The 12265-nt window shown below is 35.9% G+C and overlaps 1 protein-coding gene across 2 annotated transcripts in view; it reads right to left on the bottom strand.

Moving 5' to 3' along the window:
- sema4c (sema domain, immunoglobulin domain (Ig), transmembrane domain (TM) and short cytoplasmic domain, (semaphorin) 4C) overlaps positions 1-12265 on the bottom strand; it is a 130435-nt gene that overhangs the window by 80355 nt on the left and 37815 nt on the right. Inside the window, exon 2 of one of the 2 annotated variants that reach the window (XM_030143392.1) lies at positions 5725-5863. The exons of the other annotated variant lie outside the window; for it this stretch is intronic. The gene's annotated coding sequence lies outside the window, so the exon portion shown is untranslated. The remainder of the gene's footprint in view (positions 1-5724; positions 5864-12265) is intronic. 2 annotated transcript variants of the gene reach the window in all.

Here is a 12265-nt window from a genome sequence, read left to right as displayed (position 1 = left end):
GACGGCAATAACAGAAGGAGCAGATCAGAACAGCTTTAGTCAAATAAAAAATGCACCTTTCAATCCCAAATAAAGGCCTGTTCCACACATAAACAACTCACTCTGCTGTCAAAGCAAAAAAGCCTCTGTGTAACTACTGTTGAATTCATGCCATTATTTAGTGTTGAACTGCATTTACAGCGTATGTGCATGAACACTGCAGGGTTTGCAGTGTATACAAGTGCAGTACATTCACAGTATCTATGCATACCTGTCAGCTGTCAAGCTTTTCCTCTCCTTCACCCTCCTCCCTCTATCTCTACCTCCTGCTCACCCTCAACCCTCCCCCTTTCCCAATATCTGTGATGGCATCCTGTCAAAGAAAAGCTATTTATGATTGGCAAACCAATATCTTCATGGAGATACACACACATTGTGAGAGAGGGATAAAAGAAAGAGAGAGAGAGATACAGATGAAAGGAGAGTTATTAGAGGGACTAAGGTTGCACCGATCCGATATTAGGATTGGATATTGGCCCCGATATCAACAATTTAGCTTGACTGGGGATCGGTAAAAGCAACCGATCCATAACACTGATCCTTCCCCTTTAAATCTTTGCGACATGGGCTACGTCATGCATGCCAAACGTAATTCTAAAGGAACACGACGGACCTGTATGTGCAGGATGTGGTGGGTTATATAGCTCGAAAACAAATTTGCAACTGGCGGGGGAGAGTATGTGCCAAGCTATTTATAAGATAAGATAAGATAAGATAAGACTTTATTTATCCCACCATGGGGAAATTTTACAGTTAACAGCAGCAACAAACAACAAGCAATCACAGAGAAAAAAAAGAAAAAAAATGAAAGAAAATTAAAAACATAAAGAGGAAACTTAACAATTTAAATACTGTTATAAACATGTATATAACAACAATATACAACAACCCCTCCCACACTATGTGCTCGCACCCCTCTGAGAGAGTGTCCCCCCTGGTTGAGAACCTCTGGTCAAATGCTGCGTTTCCGCTACATGGGACTCGACTCAACTCGGCCTTTTTGCATTTCCATTATGTAAAAGGACCTGGAATGTGGTACCCGGTACTACTTTTTTGATATCTACTCCACCGAGGTCTCAAAACAGGGGAGGAGATGCTAAAATGTGACGCGTAAACACTGCAGAGCACTGACTGGTCAGAGAGTTGTCTCTGCATCACTGCATGATCAATGTGCAACACACCATTTTTTTAAAAAACAGATGTGAAAGTTGACAGTAAATATAGCGGTAGGTTAATCCACATGATGACAGCCCACAAAACTATACCATGGTCAGTTGAGGAGATTCAGACATTTCTGGCCTTGGCGGCTTACGAAAAAATTCTGTCTGAGCTTGATGGGGCAACAGGCAACAAGCAAGTTTATCATCAACTCTCTGAGCAGACCTCATGGAAGTTATGCTCCGCGTTGCTATGATGTCCAGGTACTCTAAAGGTCGGAAATATCCTGTAATGGAAACAATCTCCAGGAATAGTACCTGGTACCCGAGTCGAGATGAGTCGAGCCAAGCCGGTTTCACGTAGATGACAACAATGATATCGGATCGGTATCAGGTATCGACCAATACGTAAGTCAGCAGCATCGACAGCGATACTGAAAAAGTCAGATCAGTGCATCCCTAAGAGAGACTGAAGACTAAGTGCATTGTAACAGAAAACACATACACATATACTTGCAAAAAAAAATATATATATATATAGATATGGATTGAGGAATAGAGTGATGTTGCCTGAGGCTGTTTTTGTGTTTATGTGTGAGAATCCACTGCATATAGTGTGTGTAACTCGGCCCCTGTTGTGGTCACTGCATCTGTAAGCGAGTACTTCTGCTGCCCATGTGCTTCAGTAATCTTCAGGTGGAAGTAGGGATACAAATGACTTTTTTTATTGAAGACAATTTTTGAAAGACTGCCGCAGCATCTAGTCACTCGATCAAAGAGACAACTGACCGTAAATGAAAGAGCTCTTCATCACACACTTGAAACAAGAGATGCCACCTACTAACCCAAGCGTGTACACACAGCATAGTGGCATCCAGAGTGGAAATATGACACACAGCAACAACAACAAAACAATGTACTGGTCATGCATCGTAACCACAGATCCCTTAGTTATCGATGTATCCTGAAGGAGATGAGGATGCTTGAAGAATGAAAAATCTACCATTTGCCTTGTGTATTTTTCTTTGACTTGACTGCTGTCAAACTAAAATCCAACCCATTCACTACTTATTATTGCAGCTAAATTCCTAGAAAGAGGTCTGAATAGAGCTCTGTCCATGACCGAAAAAAAATTCAGTCTATCAGTAAATATCCTAATAAATGTCATTATTTATTAACAAGGACAAAGTTGCAGCACAACTATGTCCAAGTAATTGAAAAGAAAAAAACTTGTACAAGGTCAAAAAACTCCAGCAGCAAGTCTAGTATAGAACAACTTTATTAAAGCCAGCTGCATTTAAATAAGTTATTTTATTTGAGTGAAGATGGTTATTTATTTTATGATGACCCTGTTGAAGGCCAAAGCTAAAACATGTCAGTTTAGCTTTAACAAAGTGCAGCTAGAGTTTCTGACCTGCTGCAAATCATTATTAATTCACATTCTAAAGGCTGATATTTGGTCCTGAGAGAAAGTTGAAGAAATTAGACATTTATTTGTGGCTCTGAAAAGACTCAAGATGACCTGTAATCCCTGTATTCATTTTGCTTCTTCCTGGTTTAATGTTGCAGAAGCCTGGATGTTCTACAGGTAAAACATTTGTTCCATATAAACTTATACATGATGCAAATTAACCCTTTAAGGTCTCCAGCTAGCTAAATTTTTCTCAGTATTTAGAGATTCATCCTTATTTATAGTAATTTTATCCTCTGCATTTTGTATTTTTTGATAAAAAATCATGTATTTTCCTGTTTTTACTGTTTATATATATATATATATATATATATATATATATATATATATATATATATATATATATATATATATATATTAGGGCTGTCAAAATTAATGCATTTTATGCAATGCAATTTTATCCTCTGCATTTTGTATTTTTTGATAAAAAATCATGTATTTTCCTGTTTTTACTGTTTATATATATATATATATATATATATATATATATATATATATATATATATATATATATATATATATATATATATATATATTAGGGCTGTCAAAATTAATGCATTAATGTAGATTAATCCATCATTATGATTAATCTGATTAAAAATTTTAACGCAATTTTAGGCAGTTACGAGGGCCGTTCAATAAGTTCATGGCCTCACCCAGAACAGAACAACACAGACTGATAATTTATATTTTATTTTTCAACATAATCTCCATTTACAGCAATGCACTTGGTCCATCGATGTTCAAGCATCACTATCCCATCATGAAAGAATGTAACATCCTGTATTATAACAACCAGTATTTCTGGGTGAGGCCATGAACTTATTGAACAGCCCTCGTACCATCACACATGCACAAAAGGGCAGTTAATCCAGTAGTGACAGGCAACAGAACCAACCCATAAATATGGAAGATGCTAAACAGCGCGCTGACCCTCTGGATGGAAATATGAGCACAAAAACCCCCAAGATGGAACGGTTGTTTACAGTTATTTTGTTGAAACTGTTGAAGGTGTTTAATAAACATGTTAAGTGCATATATATTCCCTTCTTTCTTGAGTCTGTTTGGTCATACAAAATGATACGCGATCAATATAGATTAAAAATGAATTATATTTAATAGCAATTGATCAAAATTAATCCGCAGCAACCCTGTGGTTGATCTGATTGAAAATTTTAATCATTTGACAACACTAATAGAAATTCAAAGGCTGTTATATCAAAAAGAGAAAAATGAAGCAAAGGTGACTTTTTGAGCAGAATATTTCATTAACTCAACATAAAAACCAGCATCTATATCCTCTGTGATTAGTTAAAATGTGGGTTTTATTGTTGAATTAATGTTGCAGAAGATTTTGGTGTTTTATGTTCATTACAAAGCCTCTGAATGTCCAAAAAAAGACACCTGTGATGCTGCTGAAATGCTCCATTTTACCTGAATTACTTACATGTATGGATAGAGGTGCAATAGTTGTTACACATTTTAAATCAGTGGATGTTTTTGGTCGCCAGAGGCTGTTTAGGTCTTTGAGAGTTACAAAAATCAACAAGTGTTTGAGCTGAAAATGTAAAATAAATAAAGCCTGAAGCCTGATAATTGTTTATCATAATTATAATGACAAGGTTATGACTATATATGGTGATTTTTATTAATAGCTGCTCTTTGTTTTGCTTTAAATTAAATAAAAATGGACTAGTTGTTGCTATAGTACCTGAGGAAATCTATGTATATGGTAAATATTTCAATAAAAGTACATCTGGAATATGCAGTATGTAAAACTAAAGTAAAATTGTACATGATTAAAGCCTTAAAGCTGCATAGCCTCTTCGTGTCACTGGGCAAAAAAAAATCATATCTTTCAGTATATTGTAATTTAAGTGACAGAACATGAGCCTTCTGCATCTATTACTTCCCTGTGTTTTTATGGGCTGTAGAAAATCTACTCAGACACAGGTTTTTGTCAAATTTGAGGTGCTTTCAGAGGTTAAATACATGTTACAGAGCTATAATTACTCATCGCTGACCAGATTTGGTCAAGCTTTGAAAAGTTTCTTCACTTCCATAACAGCATGAAACAGCCTCGTCTATAGACAGGAGCTCGATTCCCACAACTTTAAGAAAGTACGAACTCCAACAAACAGGGTTCGGGGGAGTTAACCGATTATCTGGCTATGCTTTTCCACTTCTAAATAGTACAGGTGCATCTTCCCTTTAGGCTTATTGTAGCTTCAACCAATCGGTCAGGGCCAGAACCTTGAACAAGAGGCAAAAACCAGGATATAAAAAAAAAAAAAAAAAAAAATCTTAAAAAATAAATAAATAAATAAAGCTTATTGTAGTAAACCTCGACATTTTATCAACATAGATTTTGTTTTTTGGTCCTTTGGGTAGTAAGATGAGAATATAAAACACGCTCTTGTTCTTGGAAATATTAAACAGCCTTAAGTGTGGCCTTATCGTTTAATTTTCTGCTCAAACATTTACATTCACCTGGCATCGTTGGAGGCTATATATTTCTTTTTTTTTCTGCTTTGATGCTCCAGGCAAAATACGACAGCTTCTCTTTCACTCACACTCACACACCAGTAACCTTCATCATCAGCCTTAAAAATCTGAAAACCAATACTTTATCTGTAACTTTTTTTTTTCTGTCTTCCTCGGTACTGTTCGTTTTCCTTTTGTTTGCGCCGTTCTTATCTCCCCGCTCATGTTTCTCTTCCCCCCTTTTCTCTCTTTGTCTCCTTCTAGAATCATTTCTTTTCCGAGTACCTGAAAATGCCTGTAATTTCCACGTCCTGTTTTGACAACTGCTGCCATCCTTCCCTTCTTCTCCCTCCCTCCTCCTTCACAGTTTTCCCTTTTCTCATACTTTCTTATTTCTTTTGATTCCTTGCTCATTTTGGATGCCCTCCCCCCACGGTCTACTTCCATTCTTTCTTTCCTCTGTCCTCCTCCCTCTGATTCACATGCTGTTTACAAAATAAGGTTTCAAAGGAGGCAGAAAAGATGCTGCTGTGTTTTTCTTCTCCACCCTTTATTCTGTTTTTGCTTTCTTACTTGTTTTTCTTCTCCTCCCTTGCGCGTCTGTGTGATTTCTTCTTAATCTCCCTTTCAGGCTTTTCTTTTTTTTTCCTCCTTCTGTCGTTTTCGTGAATGTTGAGTAGAGACACTTGACTCAGATGAAGGTCACATCGGGCTAAAGGAGAATCAAGAAAAGGGGGGGTTGTTAGAGACAGGAGTGGAAGTTTATGCATCTGTGTGGGTGTGTGCACATGTATCTCTCCACATAAGATTGGCAACTTAATCACTGTGAGCATCTCGGAATAACGGATACACAAAAACAGACATAAATTACTATGATACTGATGCGAAGACTACATTCACATGTCGTAATGACACAAAAATTACAGTCAAATACTCCTACACATACAGGAGCATTAATAAGCACACAGCAAAACACTCTATAGCAATGTTTCAATCATATTTTATGCACTTTTGAAATATCACAGTTGGAAAAGGTTGATATAAATGGTAAGAAAATCGAATGGTAAAAAAACTCCTCACAAAACAAGTGTTGCCAGGCACAACAAACGTCACCCCTCGCACATATTGTAGCTTATTTTGGCTTCAGTCCATCTGATGTCAGCACATCAACTGCCTCTATATATGTGCCAAGTCTGAAGTAAATTGAAACAAAATTGATGTTTTTATAGACATTTGAAATTTGCCCCAGCATAAGTAAATGGGGGAAGAAAAATATTTTAAAAATTCATTAAAAATTTGAATGTTGACCTACTTCTCCCAAAATGTAATGAGATCTATTCTGGGTCACTGGCAATCTATAAACCTAATTTGGTATGAATTCAACCAATAGTTTTGCTGCTACAGGCATTTGAAATTTCGCCCATTAAAAGTAAATGGGAGAAAAAAAAGATTTAAAAATTCATAAAAAAAAAAAAAGTGAACTTTGACCTACTTTTCCTAAAATGTAACCACATCTATTCTGGGTCATTGGCAATCTATAAACCCAATTTGGTATGAATTCAACCAATAGTTTTGCTGTTACAGACATTTGAAATTTTGCCCATTAAAAGTAAATGGGAGAAAAAAAAGATTTAAAAAATTCATAAAAATGTTTAACTTTGACCTGCTTTTCCCAAAATGTAATCAGCTCTATTCTGGGTCACTGGCAATATAGAAACCCAGTTTGGTAGGAATTCAACTAATAGCCTAGTTTTGCTGCTAGAGTGTTAACAAACAAACAAACAAACTGAACCAAAAACAATACCCCTTGCCTCCCCTTCGGGGGGTTGCATAATAACATTAGTGAGATGGATTTTGCATTTGTTGACAAAGAGCTACAGCACTTAATTTGAGGTAGAAACACTTTGTCGGATCAGGTTTTGACAGTGAATATTTAACTCATGGCTGATCAACTGTGTCTGATTCAAGAGAAGAAGAGGAAGAAAAAGATATCGTTTGCAGCATCTTCCTTTAAGTGCAAATATTGGAAATTCCTCACATATTGTAAACAAACACAGACTTCCAATTATGCAAGTGTATACTCCAGCACTTCTTGCAACATCTAGGTCTGGGTTCAGTCAAAGGCAAGATGGAAAGGAATCAGAAAATCGTGACTTTGCAAGGTTTAACATAAACTGTTGGTCAGGCTGAAATGAGTGAATGATTCAGCCCAAGAGAGTGGTTTACACTCTGAGTAACCTAAATCGCCCCGTTTGGACTTTAGATATTGGCCAGTGGACAGTAAAATTGTGGAATCATGAGATAAAGTTGTGCGCAGACTCAGACAAATCACTACTTTTGACAGAATCTAAATCACAAACCCTTGAGTAATACTGAACTGTGAGCATATCGTTTATATTATGTACATTTTGCCATAACACTAAAACACGTATTAGTGCCGACAGCGATCTACTGCAGACTTACACACCTACAGATATAAGAAATGTGAAATAATCACAGCAGAGCTAGAGTTTCTGTTCTGTATTGATTTTGTTATGTGTAGGTATACACATATATTGCACATATACTCTGGGGCGCTGCTAGCAATTGTGGACCCCATGAAAGCTAAAGGTTGTGGGCCCTTCATAAAATTCACTATCTTGTCTATTTGTTGGAGTGGGGGTGGGGTGGGGGGGTTCATAACTAACATAACTAACGCTGGGGTGAAGCAAAAATGAAACTTGACATACTTTCAATGTCTGACTCCCCGCTTCTATGCCTCTATTATACCACGGATCTTACATGAAATTTTCACACCTTCTAACCTGTATTCACTGGACCCCCTCCACTGCTCTATGGGCCCCCCAGAAATGCTGGGCCCCATGAATTTGTCACGTTTACCCCCCCCTTTACGGCACTCCAGCATATACTACATCAGTATTTAAGTTGTATTGGTTTGCTGTCTTGCTGGCTGGTGATGACAGCACTACTTTCAATACATTAAAAAAAAAAAAACATAGCTTGTAGTAGATGAAGAAGCTGTTTTTTCCTGTCTCTTCCATAAAAAGGCCACGCACAGAACATTCCCATTTTCTGACCCCTACTGCTTCCATTGTGTTTAATATAAAAATGCATAATGTAGTCTCTACTGTATGTGGTGTTTCCTATTAATTATATAGTCTGCAGGAGTCTGCCACACTATATTTTTTTCCATGTTGTTCTTATAATGACCATGTTGTGAGTCAGACTCATAACAGCACGACAGTCTGAACACCAAGCAGATCATCTTTTCATATGTGTCCACACACAGGTCTTGTCCTTAACTACATGCCTCAGATGTACAGCATGTACAACATAATAGACTGAGCAGTAAATATCATACGGCAAGAAACACAACAGCTTATCATGACAAACTAAAGAACTTAGTAATTTGCCACCTTAATTATGGGAAAAACTGAAATTTTAGTAAACAACGCCTACTTGTATAGAATTTTAATAACTGCTGGCAAAAAGGCTGTGACCAGGCACTGGCTCCAACCTGAACCACCTAATCTGGAAAAATGGGTAGATATTGTGAATGAAATTTACCAGATGGAAAGACTAACCTTCTCCCTTCGATTACAAATGAAAAAATTTTCAAATCTATGGTCAAAGTGGATATTTTTTGTTTACACTTACCAAACACAATCTGTTGGAACCCTAAATGTACAAGAAATGACAATATAATGACAATGTATCTGGAATTGTCTTGTTTTTTGTGTATTTAATTAATTCTACTTTTTATATTTTATTTTATTTTATTTTTTTCTTTAGAGAGAGGAGGTCAAAGTCTCTTGGTTTTTCGTATGTGTTTTCTTTATGTAACAATGCATCCATTGTTCACTGTTCAATTGTTTTGTTTATTAACAAAAAAAAAAAAAAAGAAAAACTGAAATGTTGACAATGGAAAGATTGGTCATTGGTCACATACTTGACCACACATGACCACAATGTAATTTAAATATATGTTGAATTTTTCTCAATATTTCTAAATAAAAATCTCGGAAAAAAAAAAGAACTTAGTATCTATTATGTCCTTCACAACTTTCAGAAACTAGGACTTTTCTGACATGCCCACTGTGCGTGTCAGCTAAATCTGAACTAATGTGAAGTCCACTGTCATGTCCTTTCCACTGTCAGCAGCAAAACATGTAGGCTAACACAAACTCCTTTACCGCTGACAGACTCTAAAATACATTATAAACAGACTTACTATAAACTCACCAACCCAGCAGCATTAATGTTAAAAACTATAGAGATCGATCAATGGTGCGGCTGAAATAACAATAATAATATTTTGGAGCAGAAGTAATCCAATAGCCAATTAATCTGTCAATATTGCGGAAAAAGAACAATCTTTGACTTTATTTTAAAGCAGATAACTGCTGATGTGAAAATCAAGTGAAAGTAATGAATGAAACTGCTTCAATCAATATCAAATTTCTCAATAAATCTGGAACGGAGGATCAATTTAACAGCATTTTCTGAGGTATGAGAGGTTGAGAAGTCCATTTTTCACCATAAGATATTATCTAAGTGAATTTCTGTCTGTATGGATAGTTTATGAAATGTCGTATTGGTGCTGTCTGAATACCCACCCACATGACCAGCACCACAAATACAATACAACTCTGCACACACTGATCAACCATAACATTACGGCCACTGACAGAAAAAGCAGTAATAATATTGATCATCTCCTGGAGAGAACTCACGCAAATATAAGGAGAACATGCAAACTCCACATAGAAAGGTTCCTAGTGTTGGAATCAAACTCAGGACCTTCTTGCTGTGAGGCAATAGTGCTATCCACTGCACTGCCACAAAAGTTTTTTTTTTTTTTTTTTATTTGAACAACTAACATTGAATAGTAAACATACATAACAGTATACAACAACAAGGGTAGAAAGTTCCATAATTCACAAAATCTTCTACATTATATAGAGAAATACATGCAAGTAAAAATATCAGGAAAGAAAATAAATAAATAAATAAATAAATAAATAAATATAATAAAATAAATAAATAAAAATAAATATAAATATGCAGTAAAAATTAAAAAAAATTGCTCGAGGAATAAATAGAAATTATACAAACTGAATAAGATTATACATTTGACATTTTTTTTTGTTTTATTTGCTTTACAATTTATACTGTCTCAAATTGTCTACATAATTGGAAAAAAGGGCTTTGAAAACAGTGATGTTTGGACATTGATGTGCAAATTTGGAGCAATGAATGTGAAATTTGGCAAAAATAATCAAAAGGTCGATAATATATATATTTTTTTTCTGGAGTTATTTTATCAATGTGTGATAGGCCAAATAAAATGTGTTGAAAGTGCACTGCCACAAAAGTACCTACCAACCGCCAGTGCTGGAGGACATGTTGAAAATTGTTGATGAAATTCACAAAATGGAGATATTTAACATTTATGCTGAGGTTGTAAGATGAACTTTACATGATAAGATGGGGCAAACAGATTAGTTTCTTTAAATACAATTAATGTGTGGTTTGTCTCATAGTTCGGTGAAATTCTATATAAACTGCTGCTCTAAAATTGTAATTAATTATGTAACTTGATTGCCATTTCATAACTGTAACCTAAATTATTGTAACGTGAGGGTTCGTTGGTGGTTAATAATTCATTCTTTATAAAATGAGACTGCAGGATGGAGATGGATTTCTTCTTACCACAGTGCTTTATTTTTCAGATATTATAACAGCTACCACAACACTTCCTGAAACATCACCTCACATGACCGAAGCAGCCAATCAGGAACTAACAGTACCTAGATTGGTAAATGTAAGTGATTTAGAAAAGGCACATTCAACACATGATTTTAGCTCCTTAAATACAACAAATGAAAATAATTAAATGTGTATATGTGCAAATAATAATTCTGCAAACATAAATGTACATAGTTATTTGTGTAAACACTGTCAACATACTTTTTTTAACAAATACCTGAATTAACTTATTCCCTGTAAATTATTCCATTGTTAAACCTTACATTCCTTCAACATAAATTATTTTAACTTCTGAGCCTTACATCATCATTACTATTAGATTGTGACTAATATGTGTTGCCAATTGTTGTTTGTTACATTCTGTATGACAAAAAGATAAATAACTAATAAAAACTAGGTGTCAAAAAATTAAAAAAAAAAAAAAAGTACCTACCAAAAGTATCTTAAGAACATTATATTCGTCCAACACCTCCCACAGATGCTCCATCAGTCTGAGTTGGGATGTCCTACATTGGTCTATTTTAATGGGTTCTATTCAATGCAGACTAGGAACACCCAACAAGAAATGGTCAAAGTTACTCATTTCCCTTTTTTATTCATTTTGCTGCTTCCAACATATCAGCTTTGGGGACTATACAGGGTTACTCAAAAAGAATGAACCAATTTCATGACGCATTGCTTCACTTCTCAAGCATTGTCATGCAATGAGTCAGTGACCATTTGAAAGAGGAGTTTTCTAAGTCTGAGCTTTTTTTAAATGAAAAAGTGCCCCAGCGATGGACTGGTCAGAAGGGGGCCCAAGACCTTGCTCTTTGTGCTTGGCCTGTGAGATTCCCAAACCTTACCATGTGTGATTTTTTCTTGTGGGGATATGTAAAAGGTCACATTTATGTTCCACCGCAACCCACTAACCTCGATGACCTCAAACATCAAATAACAACAGCGATCAACTGATATGCGTTTGGCAAGAATTCTCTTATTGCATTGATGTTGTCCGTGCTGCAGGTGGTGGACACATTGAACACTTGTAAGACAGGAAATAACACTTGATTATGAGTAGAATACTTGTGACTCAGCTGGAGTTTTCTATTGCTTTTCCTTATTAAAATATTGGGTAATGAAATCAGTTCCTTCTTTTTGAATAACCCTGTATTTGTCCATCAGGCTGAATTTGGGATGTCCCGCATTGGTCCATTTTGGTGAGTTCTATTCAACGCAGACCAGGAGCACCCTACAAGACCTGGTCAAAGTCTCTCATTTCCCTATTTTACTCATTTTGCTGCTTCCAGCACATCAGTTTCGAGGACTAAATGTTCACTTGCTGCCTAATATAACCGACCCACTG

Source organism: Sphaeramia orbicularis, chromosome 9, assembly GCF_902148855.1.
Source record: "Sphaeramia orbicularis chromosome 9, fSphaOr1.1, whole genome shotgun sequence".
NCBI lineage: Eukaryota > Metazoa > Chordata > Actinopteri > Kurtiformes > Apogonidae > Sphaeramia > Sphaeramia orbicularis.
The sequence above is the reverse complement of the archived record's forward strand: the minus strand, read 5'-3'. Positions and strand labels throughout refer to the sequence as shown.